Below are 13,156 nucleotides of genomic sequence, written 5' to 3' on the forward strand. Positions count from 1 at the left end.
CCTCACCCGTCGTCCCCTGAGCGCCTGCGCTTTGCTTTTTCGGCAGGGCGGCGCGTAGCGGTCTCGCAGCTCCCGCTGAGCTCTGTGCTGTCTGCTCCGAGGTCTCATCGTCTGGTGGTTCTGCCGCCTGTATCTCGGGTAGACCGTTCTGCACTGCTGCAGCCTGCTTACACCATTTTGTAGGTAAAACAACGTGCCTGCCTTTCAGCAAATGTCGTTACTGAATGAAACGGCATGTAGTTCTATTTCCTTGGAAACAGAAAGGTAAAATGCATTAGCGGAAGACCCCAGTGAAAACTTGTTTTTAGCCCATGTTTGCTGCTGACTAATGGCCTGCTTGCTGGTGGTTAATACAGAGCAGCTGGTTATTAGCTCTGCATGCACACAAGGTAAGGAACTTACTAGTTTAGATTGAGAGTTGTGTTTTTCTGAATACGTATCAGCTGTCTGACACTACATACATGAGAGCCCAAAAGATACCCCCGCCACCTTCCCTGCTCTTTCTTTGTTCCAGCTGTTGATAGCATGTTGTGGGTGCTTTCAGACTTTGTAGTGCAAGGGAGGAGGGTGTGACAGGCAAAACCAGGAGGAAAAAGGAGAGACCAGTTGCTTCCAGAAGCAAAACCCAGCTCTCTGTTATGCAATACTTGGCTGTTTTCTTCTCCCCCACCTAATGGCACTCCTGCATGTGCACACTCTCTCCTTCTCTTCCTCAGACAGCTTGATGCATGAAGCACCTTTGAAAAATGATTTGAGCAGCACAGCATATTGGGAACAACTGTGGAAGCCATCACTAGCCATCTCTTTTGCTAAAGGCAGGTGCTGTTTTAAACCAGCATTTCATTACTGCAGGTCTGTTAACATCCATTTTGTATAATCCAAAAATAGCTTGTTCAGCTTGCCGGTGAGGACATTCTCCCTAAAGGTCCCGGGAGCCTGAGGCTATGGCTGTGCTATGTTCAGAAGGCATATCACTAGTTAGCTTTAATCCAGCTGGACTGAGTACAACAGTACTCAAATAGTAACACAGAGTTCAGTGTGGGCTACCCAGCTGAACAAGTGTCCAGGCTTCCCCAGAGGTTTCTAAAACTTGAAGCAGTGAAAGCTGGCCCTAGCCTGGCTGCTGCAGTCATTTTACTGCACCGTAGCATAGTAATAGAGCTTTTTGATGTGACTGCAGAGTGAGAATACCCTTCAAATCATTAGGACATAAATACTTGAGGGTTTGGTCATGCTACTGAGCTACTTAAATTTTTGTGTTCGTGTATTCAGCACAGTAGCTGAATGTAGTTACTGAATGAAACAGCATGTAGTTTTATTTCCTTGGAAACAGAAAGGTAAAATGCATTAGCAGAAGACCCCAGTGAAAACTTGTTTTTAGCCCATGTTTGCTGCTGACTAATGGCCTGCTTGCTGGTGGTTGATACAGAGCGGCTGTTAAGTAGCTGTACTTTAATGGTAGTGATGTTGTCCTGTGTCCATGTATGTCTGTTACCTTTGAAAAGACAAAAGTATTATCCCGCTGCTTCTGATAATGTTACTGTATTTAAAAGAACAGATGCTTGTCAGAAGAGGTGGTAGTGAGCATGTGCATGTTGTTACCCTGTGTCCAATGCAAGATAATGTGGTAAATCTTAACCACAAAAGCGGTTTAAGGTAATTCATTTTACATTGCACCATCAGTTTCCACGATTCAGCTGAGAAGTGGTAATTCTGTATAACTTGCTAATTTCTTGTCATCCAAGGCAGGTAAGTGTTGAACCATTTGACTGGAGCAGTGCCTTTAAAAAAAACACCAACCAAATAACACACAGACACACAGACAGACACACAGACAGACACACAGACAGACACACAGACAGACACACAGAGACACACAGAGACACAGACACACACTTACAATGGCGGTTAACAGTCTGCTCTGCAAAGACTGTTGGTGCTGCAGCTTGCACTAAAAAAGAAGACTGCAGTCGTCTTACAGGCATTATGTTTTCATGTTTTACTTAAGATATTGCTGAGCAAAAATGAAGAATCGTTCCTGTTTAATTTGCTTATGCATTAATATATTTGGATTTGATCCGTTTTCCCTGGAGAATGGCAGTCTCAGACTCAGATGTAACACAGTCTGACACAAATTCTTAAAAATTTCTACCAGGAGACTGGCTTTATTTTTACTAGCAATCAAGTACTTTCTGAATGCAAATATGCCCAAAATCTCAGCGTAGGTAATTGCTATGTAGAAGCTCCTTGATTTAAACATCTGAGCATGGAAATGGTATCCCCAACTAGATTACTATGGCAAGGTTAATATATTAAATCTGCATTTGCTCATTATATCCAGAAACATTCGACACGTTGGGTGATATGACCAACAGCACTTGGTAGGGTTTTTTTGTTGTTTTGTTTTTTGAGAAAAAGTATGAAAACGTAAACTAAAAACTACTGTGGATGATAAGCAGTAAGCATATCACTGTAACTGTGGAACTAAGTGCGTTTTGTAGTGCGTTAGAAGTTACGGGGAATTACGTAGAGCAGCTCATCTGTGGTGAGTGTGGCAGTTAGACAAGGGGCAGGTATGTCCTGTGTTGGTTTTAAAATCCGCTTGCCAATCAGAATTCAGGCAGAGAGACAAAGATCCAGCCCCCTGATTTTTTTTTTTTTATTTCATTCCCCCCCCCCAAGTTTGCCAGGGGCTAAACACAACGTGGGCTCTGGGAGAACCAACGATTTACAGCTTCTCAGTGTCCAAAAAAAATAAAGAAGCGCGACCGCTGGCCCGCTGCTGAGCGCCCTGTTCCTTCCCCAGGGCCCCCTCCCCTCTCCCGGCCCCCCCCGGGGCCACCCGCGGAGCCTGGCAGGGGGTCCTGGCCCCGGACCCCGCTGCAGGGCAGAGCGGTGCGGAGTTACGGCGGGGTTCACCGGTTGGCCCCGCCGACAGCGCAACTTGCTGGTGGGCGGATTGCACCCGGTGATTGATTCCCGAGCAAAGGAGCCAAGGAGCATTTTTTTTTTTCCTACCAACCAACGATGCCTTCAAAGGACTCTCTGTTCTTTGGCGTGGAAAGTTTTGCAAGTTCCCAGCCATGCTACGTGCCTTCTCCTCTTCCATGTATCTGTGGCTTGTGTTCTCTGTTAGCAGTTAGATCCAGTGCAACTGGAGCGGCAGATAATAAACCTTTCATGTACAGCTTTCATCTCTGCAAAGGAATGAGCTGATGCTTTGAGAAGTTTCTCAATATTCGTCAATGTCTTTCCTATTAAAGTTTAATTTTCCCCATGTTTTTAGAAGCAGCATTTACAGTGTTTGAAACAGCTCTACTCAGAATTCCAACTTTTCTCAACGTCAGTTTTATTAGAAGATGTGTGATTAGAGCATTTCTGCTTTTCAGCTCGAGTGCTCATTTCAAATACATGTATTTTGATGTAATTTGGTTTTGCAAAGTGATAGTCTTTAAGAAAACTTGGACACATCCCCCCACGATCTTTATTTTTCTACCTGCAGAACACACTGTATTCTATAACTTTCATATATAACTGTATATATAACATGTATATATAACTTTCAGAATATTGAAGACAATACGGTCTGACTTTTGTTCTCTATTTTCATTTTATGCTTTGCTATGTTAAATATAAATGCCATATAGCTAACTGAATGATACAGCTGCTTTCCACAATGATATCCTATAGTATTCATCTTCTATGGGAGATCATCTGTTCCCTCATTGTATCAAACGTCATGAAAATGATAATTCTTTAAAAGGAGAAAGTGGGGCCTGTCTCTTGTAAGTGTTCTTGAAGAATATTGTCAGTTAAAAAAGCAAAGGCATTTTTTTGGGTGGTTTTCTTTAAAGAAGGAATAACAAAGAACTTGAAAAGGTTCTTGTTCTTAAAAAAAAAAAGGGAATATGATGTTAAGATGTGCATGAATTCATTGACGAGAAGATTGAAAGAGGTCTCCATGTTACAATATATGTCTAGAGCTTGGGTTTGTCTGATTAAATATTTGGCTTTTTAACCCTGACAGTTATGCTACATCATTTAAAAAAAAAAAAAATCTAACTTTCTTGTGGCCTATTTGTTTTAATTTCTGCTTATATATAAATTAAAAATATTTTTCCCCTTAGAAGTACTTTTTGGCTTCTTTGAGATGAAACTGGCATGTAAAATGCAGTAAGTAATTTCAATTAACTTAAAATCTGTGTATTTTCAGTGAAGTTAATGTGGGTTAGTAGGATATTGCTTTAAACCAAGGTACTTGATAGTTGATTAGGGCAGTTCAGAACACACTGAAGTAAGTCTTTCCTAAAGTTAATGTTTAATTAGGTAGCCTATTTATTTTGTCTGCAGTTTGTACTAAGAAATTATAAACTAGTCCTTTCACAGTGTAAGCTACAAGGAGTCACAGGCTAAAACAGGCTTTACAGCAGAAAGCTCAAAAGCAGCAGCAAGGCAACGGCCTCAGCAAGCAGCTGAACGAAGATTGTTCTGCAAAAAGTAATTCTTACGAGGCTAAGCATTGTACTAACTGCCTAGACAGTATACAAAGGGATGGACGTACCTATCTCTGATATATATACTCCTCTGGGCAAAAGTAGACAATAGCCCATAAATACTTTTTGGGAAGGAAACAAGTTCCTGTTGAGTTAAAGATTAGTTTCTTGGTTTTTAAAGGCAGCTGGGGATTATTTTTTATATGTGAACTTAAGTTGGGCTCCCATTCCCTGGGGGAGATATCCCTTCCTTCTTACATTTCATCCTACTTCACCTCCGCCCCCAACCACAGGGCTCTTAACCACAACTTAAATGGGAGGGTGTGACCATACTGTTTAATTAAATGATGGTATTGACATGAAAACAACTGTGACTTCATTCGTGGTGCTCCTTTCAGAAGCACACACTGGGCTAAGATATTACAGCCCCTATTGCAAAGAAATCAAGGTAAAGTTGTTCAACACTGTAGGAAAATAGTTGTTCATGCATCTGTCAAAACCAATAACTTCTATATAAAATTCTCATCCAAAACAAATAATTTGAAGAAACACTAATGTGTTTAATATTAACAATGCTGTCATCACAGAATTGAATTTTAGGGGGTGGACAAATTACTCTTTATATTATTGTTGAAATAAGATCTCATTGGCCTCTGTTCTTCAGTTCCATGTTTATAACTGGGTTGTGTCTTCAGAAGAACATGAATGTCTTAGGTCGCAGGGGAGCTTGCGGCAATCGCCTGTCTGTGCAGCCACGGCCACCTGAGTGTGCGCGGCAGCAGCCGAGGCATGTGCCGGCATTCCTCTCCCTGGCTGTGCCGTGGGTGCGGCAGGGAAGCCGAAGGGTCAGATATAACTGGTTTGCTGCTTGTCTGTGTCACCACCTTCTGATTTGTGGTTTGGTTTTTTTTTTGCATTGGTGAAGTTCAAATCACACTTTACAAACACAACTTCCAAGGAAATAAAAATGTTCTGGATAGTTTGCATTAGGCAGAACTGCAGAATTCAGCTTACTGGTAACGTGTTTGTACATGCAATTATTTATTTTATGGCCCTAACAAGTATTGTTGCAAAACCCAAATGTGCATATCTTATAGTTTCCATGTGTAGCTGACTCCCGTGACGAAGGGCTCGTGACTTCTTGGCCAATTACTTCTTGTAATTGGAGAAGAATTTTCCCATTCACCACAGATGAATCAGGTTTTAGTGTTGGAGATTTAAGTCCCACTTACTGCTGAAATCTGCACGCAAGGTCTTTCACATGAATGCTGGTTTTGAAGATGACACCTAAAGCTGTAACAATTATACTATTGATGGATCTGAATTAATCAGACAACCTTATTAACTTATTCTTTTTAATTTTACACGGTGGATTTTCTCAGTAGTTTGGCCCGTTACTTGGGATCATTCACTTCAGTATTACTTTTTTACGATCAAAGGGTACTACTGAATCCCATGGCCCGCTTGCTCAGGGCTTGCTCAAGCGCATCAGTTCTCAGAACATTGTTGTTCTTTTTATTAAGTTTCTGGGGTTTGTTCCAAATTCAACATTGCTCTGCATTGGAATAGGAGCTGAAGAGGTAGTATGTTAGTTTTTCCGTTTCATATCTTAAGCAGCAGGTATTTTTGCATCACTTTTCGCTGGGCTAGGGCAGACGCTTGATTTCCAATAAAAAGAGTTAATGCTGGGACAGGTGAGATTTTTAGACCCTCAGGTACAGTCTTGTCAGTGCTGATTTTAATTCACAGGTCACAAAAAAAGAGAATTTTTTTTTTTTTTTAATTAAAAAAACCCTAAAAACCTTTAAGGGTATTTTAATTGTAAGCCCGCGGCTTGTTTTCTTTTAGGAGGGAGTTTAATTTACTTTCTGCTTTCAGTTCAGTAGCTTTTGAAATTGCCTCACCTTGGTCTCTCTGCTTTCCTTCTTACAATGATCACGCAGTTTTAAAAGATTTTTATCGGACAATACACCAGCAGGAATTTGAACCATGTTCTGTTGCTTTGGAAACGAGAACTAATATAACAGAAGTTTGCATGGCTTTGCATGAAACGTCTGTAGAGTAAGGTTTTCTGCCCATACACAGCTTAATTTCAGGGAGTTGTAGTTCTCAGGCAAACTTGTTACTTCTCCTCTTAGCTTGGGGGGGACGGGAGTTGGGTATTCGAATCCAGTAAAGCTTGCCATGCTGCTGCGTTGGTCTGTCGCAGCAGAGTGGGGCTTATTATGCGCGGCAGGAGCCGGCAGAGTTTGTGTAGCAACAGCTCTCCGCGCCCATGGGCAGAGGTGTGAGACAGAGTGGAAGCATTTCTAGCACTTCCTCTGCTTTTCTTTTTAATATGCTCTTTCCTCGTCCCCCTCCTCCACTGCAGGCGTAAGGTCCTAAAGCTTTCACTCTGGTTTGTGCAACAGAACTTGGTTAAACCAAGCCTCTTCTGTTTAATCGTTTAGTTGTGACCTGTATCTGCCAGGAAAAGGTTCTGTATTTTGTTTTCCTCTGCCTTTCTGCGAACTGCTCTGCAGTGCCAGCTGTACGAGTGCCTAAGTGAAATGTCTGAATTTCTGTGTACACATTTTTCAAGAGGACTTAGGAGACAGCGAACAAATTTTACGAGCACTTGCTGCAGCTTTCCAACATCCATTTTGATGAACAAGGCTACAGTAAAGGGAGTACTGGAAAGCTAGTGCATACAGCCCAGCGTAACTCCCACCGGGTTGTGGGCTGCTGAATCATGAGCCGTTAACGCTGGTATTAATGAGTTCCCCTGCTGAGACAGAGGGGGTTGGACAGCTGATGCAGATGATGCTGGCAAGTAGCCTCGCACTGCAAGGAAAGGGGAGAGGTTAGGAATTAATGCAAGTTAGACAAGCTAGTACTGAGGAACTGAACTCTGGTCCCACCTTCCAGGTATTTAAGACAGCTGGAGGCACTGGGCAATAGAAATACGGAAGAAAGGGATCTCTGAATCTCCCGTCTACTACTCTGTGTTTTGGAACAGAGGAAAAGCAGTCTTTTACTTAAATTAAATTCTCATTTGCTAGGCAAGTTGGTAATTGTTCACCCCTCCTTCCATCTCCAGCCCAGTTACCAGATTTGTTTGACGATCTGGTAGCAAGCAGTGTCTTTGCTTCGGTAACAAAGTCCAGCCCCCAGTAACAGCAGCTGAGTTGCAGAGAAGATATACGTGGTGTCTCCTTAAAAGTCAGGTTCTTAAACACAGAGGCCCTTTGTGCTGCTGAATAACTTGACCTGCTGTTTCTGACACGTCCCTGAATTTAGCTTTATGGTATTTCATATCCCCTAGTCTTGTTTGCATTTGCTTTTAAAATGCTGTCTTACCCAAAGACAAAACCCGATACCCTGTTGCTCAGCTGCCAGGCTTGGGGGTGGCTGAGGACACCGACCTGTGACCACACAACAGAACACGGTACATTTGGGAAATTCCCTTTCCACAGAATAAGCTCACTGGAAGATTCCATGTGGTGTTTCCAGTGCTTATGTGAAGAAAGGTAGAACCTTTACTTTGTTTGAATGGTCAGTATTAAATTTGTCCTTTGGTAACTTTTTTTGCTTAGAACATGCAGTATCATCAGTTAAAAGTTAGTCCTTTGCTCGTCTGATTTTGTAAAAACAAGTGTGCAAATGTTGAACTTATCTTTCATTTTCGTGAGTAGAATATTTGTGGGGTTTTTTTTCACCTGAATGTCCATGCACGTTGCTTTTGCAAGGCTACCGTTTTATCTATGTTGTTGCAGTTCTCCTAAGGCAAGTTAGGAAACGGGCTGTATGCTGAGCACCCAGTGAATGACACTTGTAGAGGATGCTCTGCGTTTTCCTCCTGTGGAAAGGCACAGTATAGTCCATTTTAAAAGAAGTCATCAAGTGGGGAGATGTGACCACATGCAATAGATGCGTGCTGCATAGTGTGCAAGGCCACAGATCACGGCTAGAAAGGAAGCTCTTACAGATGCAGGTGCCATAAACCAGTCAGCAGTCTATTAATTAAAAGTGACATTGATATGAAATAGTACCCCTTTTGGGTGACACACAGTGACAACTGTACGTGAGGGAGTTACGCAAATTTGCTGTGGTACGTTTTCAATAACATACAGTTATTGAGCAGCCTCTAAAACTAGCTTTTTAGCCTAGCATCAGTATGGAATGCTGTAATATTTCAGTAGCGCTTAATTATAATTTTTCTTCTTGGTAGATGTATTAGGTTCTTGGGTCTGCTCTTCTAACTGGTGTACGTTTCATTGACTTCCATATGTATTACCAAGAATGTACATGGTTGAAGATGAGACATTTTACTTTTTAGGAAGTGCAGTAGGTAGTTGGATGTTCAGAAAAGATCAGTGACCAATTAGTCATTCCTTCTATCTAGTTGTTCTTAGCAAGAGAAGAACTTCTGTCAAGAAACCCAAAACTTTAGTGTAATTGGTGGAGAGGAGAAATATGACATTGACTCTGTTGCTTTCATTATTGAAAGCAAATAACTATTCTGCAAGTAACCAAGAGAAAATTCTGAAAATTAAAGTGTCATTTTGTAGATAGACCATAGTCCACGAAATCTGCAGAGTTAGCGTTCTCCCTGTCTAGTTTCTACTTTCAGCTCTTCTGAGGGGATACTGGACAACTCCACAGTACCCCCAGAGAAAAATGCTGTACAGTTTAGACCTGCTGCTTGTTTTGACTGTTCCTGTCCTTTGCTAATGATCTACCACGCTTTGCAAGCTAGTGGAGTAAGCCCACTCATGCCTAGATGGTAGTTACAGAAGAAAGTAAGTAGCACAGGAACCTGTGCTGATTCTTTCCACTAGAGAAGATCAGGAAGGTCGGGATACATTCCTTACATCCTACTCCGGACTGCCAGTATGAAATAATTCTAGCCTGGTAACAACAGTATGTCAGATCTGTTGGAAAACTGATGTTGACTGAAGTAGTCTTACAGGCATCATGGGAATACAAATCGGTAATCTCTTAGTGGTGTAAGGCAATAGCAAAAGAGCGTGGAGACTGGTAAATTAAACCATTGTACAGTAGGTTTGATATAAGCTTTGGCAGATCAAGCTTTTAACCCATTTGCTCCTGTTAAGCTCTTTCTTTCCATCCTTTATAGTTCAGCAGAATCTGTTTAATTTTTAATTATTTAATTTCTGCCTCTAATCTGTATTTGAGTCACTGTAATGCATTTTCACTGTTCAGTTGTTTACCTCAATTAAAGGATGTGGATTCTACCACGGCAGAGCCAAGATAAATTTCGACAAGCTGCAGCAATTGGGTAAGTGGAGGTTTGTTAGCCATCTAAAAACGTCTTAGCTGTGTCTCAGTGTCAGCCTTAGAAATGGTATGTGTTATTGCTGTTTTGTGTTATATTTGTTGTTAGACAAAAATTAGGAGATGGTATAACCTTGTCTATTTTGTGTCAAGATTTTATGTCTTTGGATAGTGTATCTTGCAGGAGGTTCATTAAACCACATTTTAATTATCCTCATTAAGAATTACTTTGCCTTCCATGAAGATAACATCTTTCCCTTCAATACTGACAAACCTAAGTAGCAGGAAACCACTGATCAGACGTTACTGCAGTGGGCTTGCAGACTTTTAAAGCTCAGATGAGATTTTCTGGCTTTCAGGTTTGGATTGGGTTTGGGTTTTTTTGTTGTTTTTTTTTCCTTGCAACTGAAAGACAGAAACTTTTAGTATTCTTACTTCAGCTGAAAGCTGGAGGTCTTTCTGTAATCATGATTTTAAAACCTGGTTCTTTAGAGAGAATGCCACATCTTGAATCACCAATAACTTTTCTTATTCCAAATAAAATTAATTTTTAATTGTATGAGTGATAAAGACAACTAGTGTGTTCTAATAATGTAAAGTGCTTGCCACTAGAATTTCCTTATACATCTTTAAAAAAAAAACCAAAAACAAACACCCCCCCAAAACCAAACCCCCAATCTATAAAAGGCCTAATTTTATTTTATTTCTGAGCCTACATTGAGAACACTTACCCCCCAGTGCAAACTGCTGAACACGGAGCTCTTCAGCACATCAGACCCCATGTTTACACGCTTAGATGTTCCAAAGCACATGCAAGTCTTTAAGCGTTTGCTTTTGAGCACTTTAGCCTACCTGTTAAGAAATAGAATATTGCTCAAAATAGTATTTTCTTTATGATGCAAGCTCTTTGCATATACTTTTGCATTTCTGGTTTCGTGGTTACAGAGATGGCTAACTAGCAGTTAACCCAGCGTGGGGCGTCGCTGCGTTTTGCTCTCTCGGGGCAGCACCGCTGAGCCAGCTGCAGAGGGAGAAGCTCAGAGTCGGGACCTGTTCCCCACTCAGCCCCTTCACACTCACGGTCACTAGCTTCGTGAAACATGGCAAAATACAGCGAAAGGAGCGCTGAGCGAATCAGTACCTAGCAGTAGCTAAAGATCTGGTTAATGAGCCTTTTTTTTTTTTTTTTAACCATTCCAGAAACATAAGCAGACAAGACAAATGACTATACAGCTTTAAATGTTATCTGACTGTTAAAGCATTTTATTCAAGAAATAAAGTTATCTAGTTTAGATACCCATGTGTCTGGAGCCAAATGACCTCTGTCTTTGTGTTTGTCATGCATAAAATCTTCTGTGTTTATGTGGGGTTCCTCTTACGCTTGCTTGTGTGGGGTGTTCCCTTGGTTCAGCTGCCCACTCACCGCACAGTACCTGAAAACCGAATACAAGTTTCTGCAATCTTCTCCCTGCTGGATTCTTCCCTTGAAGGAACTGTCGTGATGCAATACCTGTTTTACAGTAATTTTCACAAATATGATCACTCATACTAGACATCCAATATGCAAGGTCTTATTTTAGTTCCCCTGCTTGTAGTACAGGGCTGTTTACACTAGCTTGGGTTTGCATGTGACGCTTAGAGTAATGGGATATAAAACATTACAGCTTTTTAAATTCCTTTTCTTCGGTTGGCTCTCATCTGTGCCATTAACACGAGTAACAAACTGCTCTCAGGGTGGGGAGAAAGAGCATAGGAGCAGAGAAGCCACTGATTTGAGTATCTTCCTCACAAGCTTCTCAGATGAAGCTACTTTCTCTATGAAACACTAGTCAAGGATGTACATGTGCAGCCTTAGTTCTTTTCTAGCCCATCTTTAGAAAAAGCTTAAATTGGAAGGGGGGAAAAAAAAAGCTACAGGCCTTCCAGGAAAGATCATCTGAGCATAAGCAAAGCTGAATTTGACGTGCTGGAGTTTCTTGAAGACAGCTGTGGGGTTTGATTTTTTTTCTAGGTTAAAAGCATATGTTTTCTGTTTTAGATTCACATAGATTTTTATCTCCTAGATACCTTCTGCACACACTCCTCTCTTATCATGTGTGTGATTTGTAATACCTACTTTGCATAAGCAAACTGACTGATAAATTATGATCCATTTATGTCTCAATGCAGATAATTGTGGATGCTTGGATGCTGCCATATTCTATGGTTTAAGTGGGAATATACTAGATTCTAAGTGTGCATGATATGTGTTTTGTACTGTCAAGAACAGGAGAGATAGCAAAGCATAAGAAACAAGATTATATGGTGCAGTCACTGCTTTTAATTCTAAATTAATAGAAATTTGTGGGGTTGACTTGGCAGTTAACATTAATTTTTAAATTTTTGTTTTGTTTTGTTATTCGGTTACAGCTGTTGGAGGCAGTGGGAAAAGTGTGTTGTCAAATGGAATAGCCTCATTTATTTTTGACTAAAGAGAGTCTTGATACTGTGAAGTTAATGGTAGGTAGCGAAAAGAGAGCTGAACTGTTAAGTTGCTCAGCCTGTTGGTACCTAACAAATGTGTCACCATTTTACAAAAAAAAAAAAAAAAAAAAGAAACTAAAGCACCTAGACAAAAGGCTTACTGGTTTCTGTAGGCTAACAAATGCATGTTTGTTTGCATAACCTTATTTGAGCTCTGGGAATAAACTACTTTTAAAAAAAGATTCTTCTATATTGCTTTAAAGAATTTTAAAGACAATAGTTCTTGTATTGTAGAAGAGATGTGATAAAAATAGCTTGTCATGAAACAATATCTAAAACGCCTAAATTAGTTATTTAACAACAACAACAACAACAACTTATATATGATTATTTCCGACCTCCCAGACTACAGTCTGGAAAAGACGAACCGTATGACCCACTATGTACAGCAACAGTGGAAACAGCAGCTCACCTTCCCGACGGGCTGGCACCACCATTCCCACTTCCGTATGTGCGCTGCCGGGCTCAGTCAGGAGGCGGGTGGGATCCTCTGTTCACATCCAGTCCCATCGAGTAGGTAAAATGACTCACTCCTGAAAACTCCAGTGTTGTTTTGATAGGCTTTTTTAAAGGTCTCTCTTATTTTCTTGTTCTAGTAGATAATTGTCGTGGTTTAACCCCAGGCGGCAACACAGCCGCTCGCTCACTCCCCCCGGTGGGATGGGGGAGAGAATCGGAAGGGTAAAAGAGAAAACTCGTGGGTTGAGATAAAGACAGGTTAACAGGGAAAGCAAAAGCCGTGCGCACAAGCAAAGCAAACCAAGGAATTCATTCCCTACTTCCCCTCGGCAGGCAGGGGTTCAGCCATCCCCAGGAACGCAGGGCTCCATCACGCGTAACGGTGACTTGGGAAGACAAACGCC

This window comes from Calonectris borealis, chromosome 10 (assembly GCF_964195595.1).
Source record: "Calonectris borealis chromosome 10, bCalBor7.hap1.2, whole genome shotgun sequence".
NCBI classification, from domain to species: domain Eukaryota; kingdom Metazoa; phylum Chordata; class Aves; order Procellariiformes; family Procellariidae; genus Calonectris; species Calonectris borealis.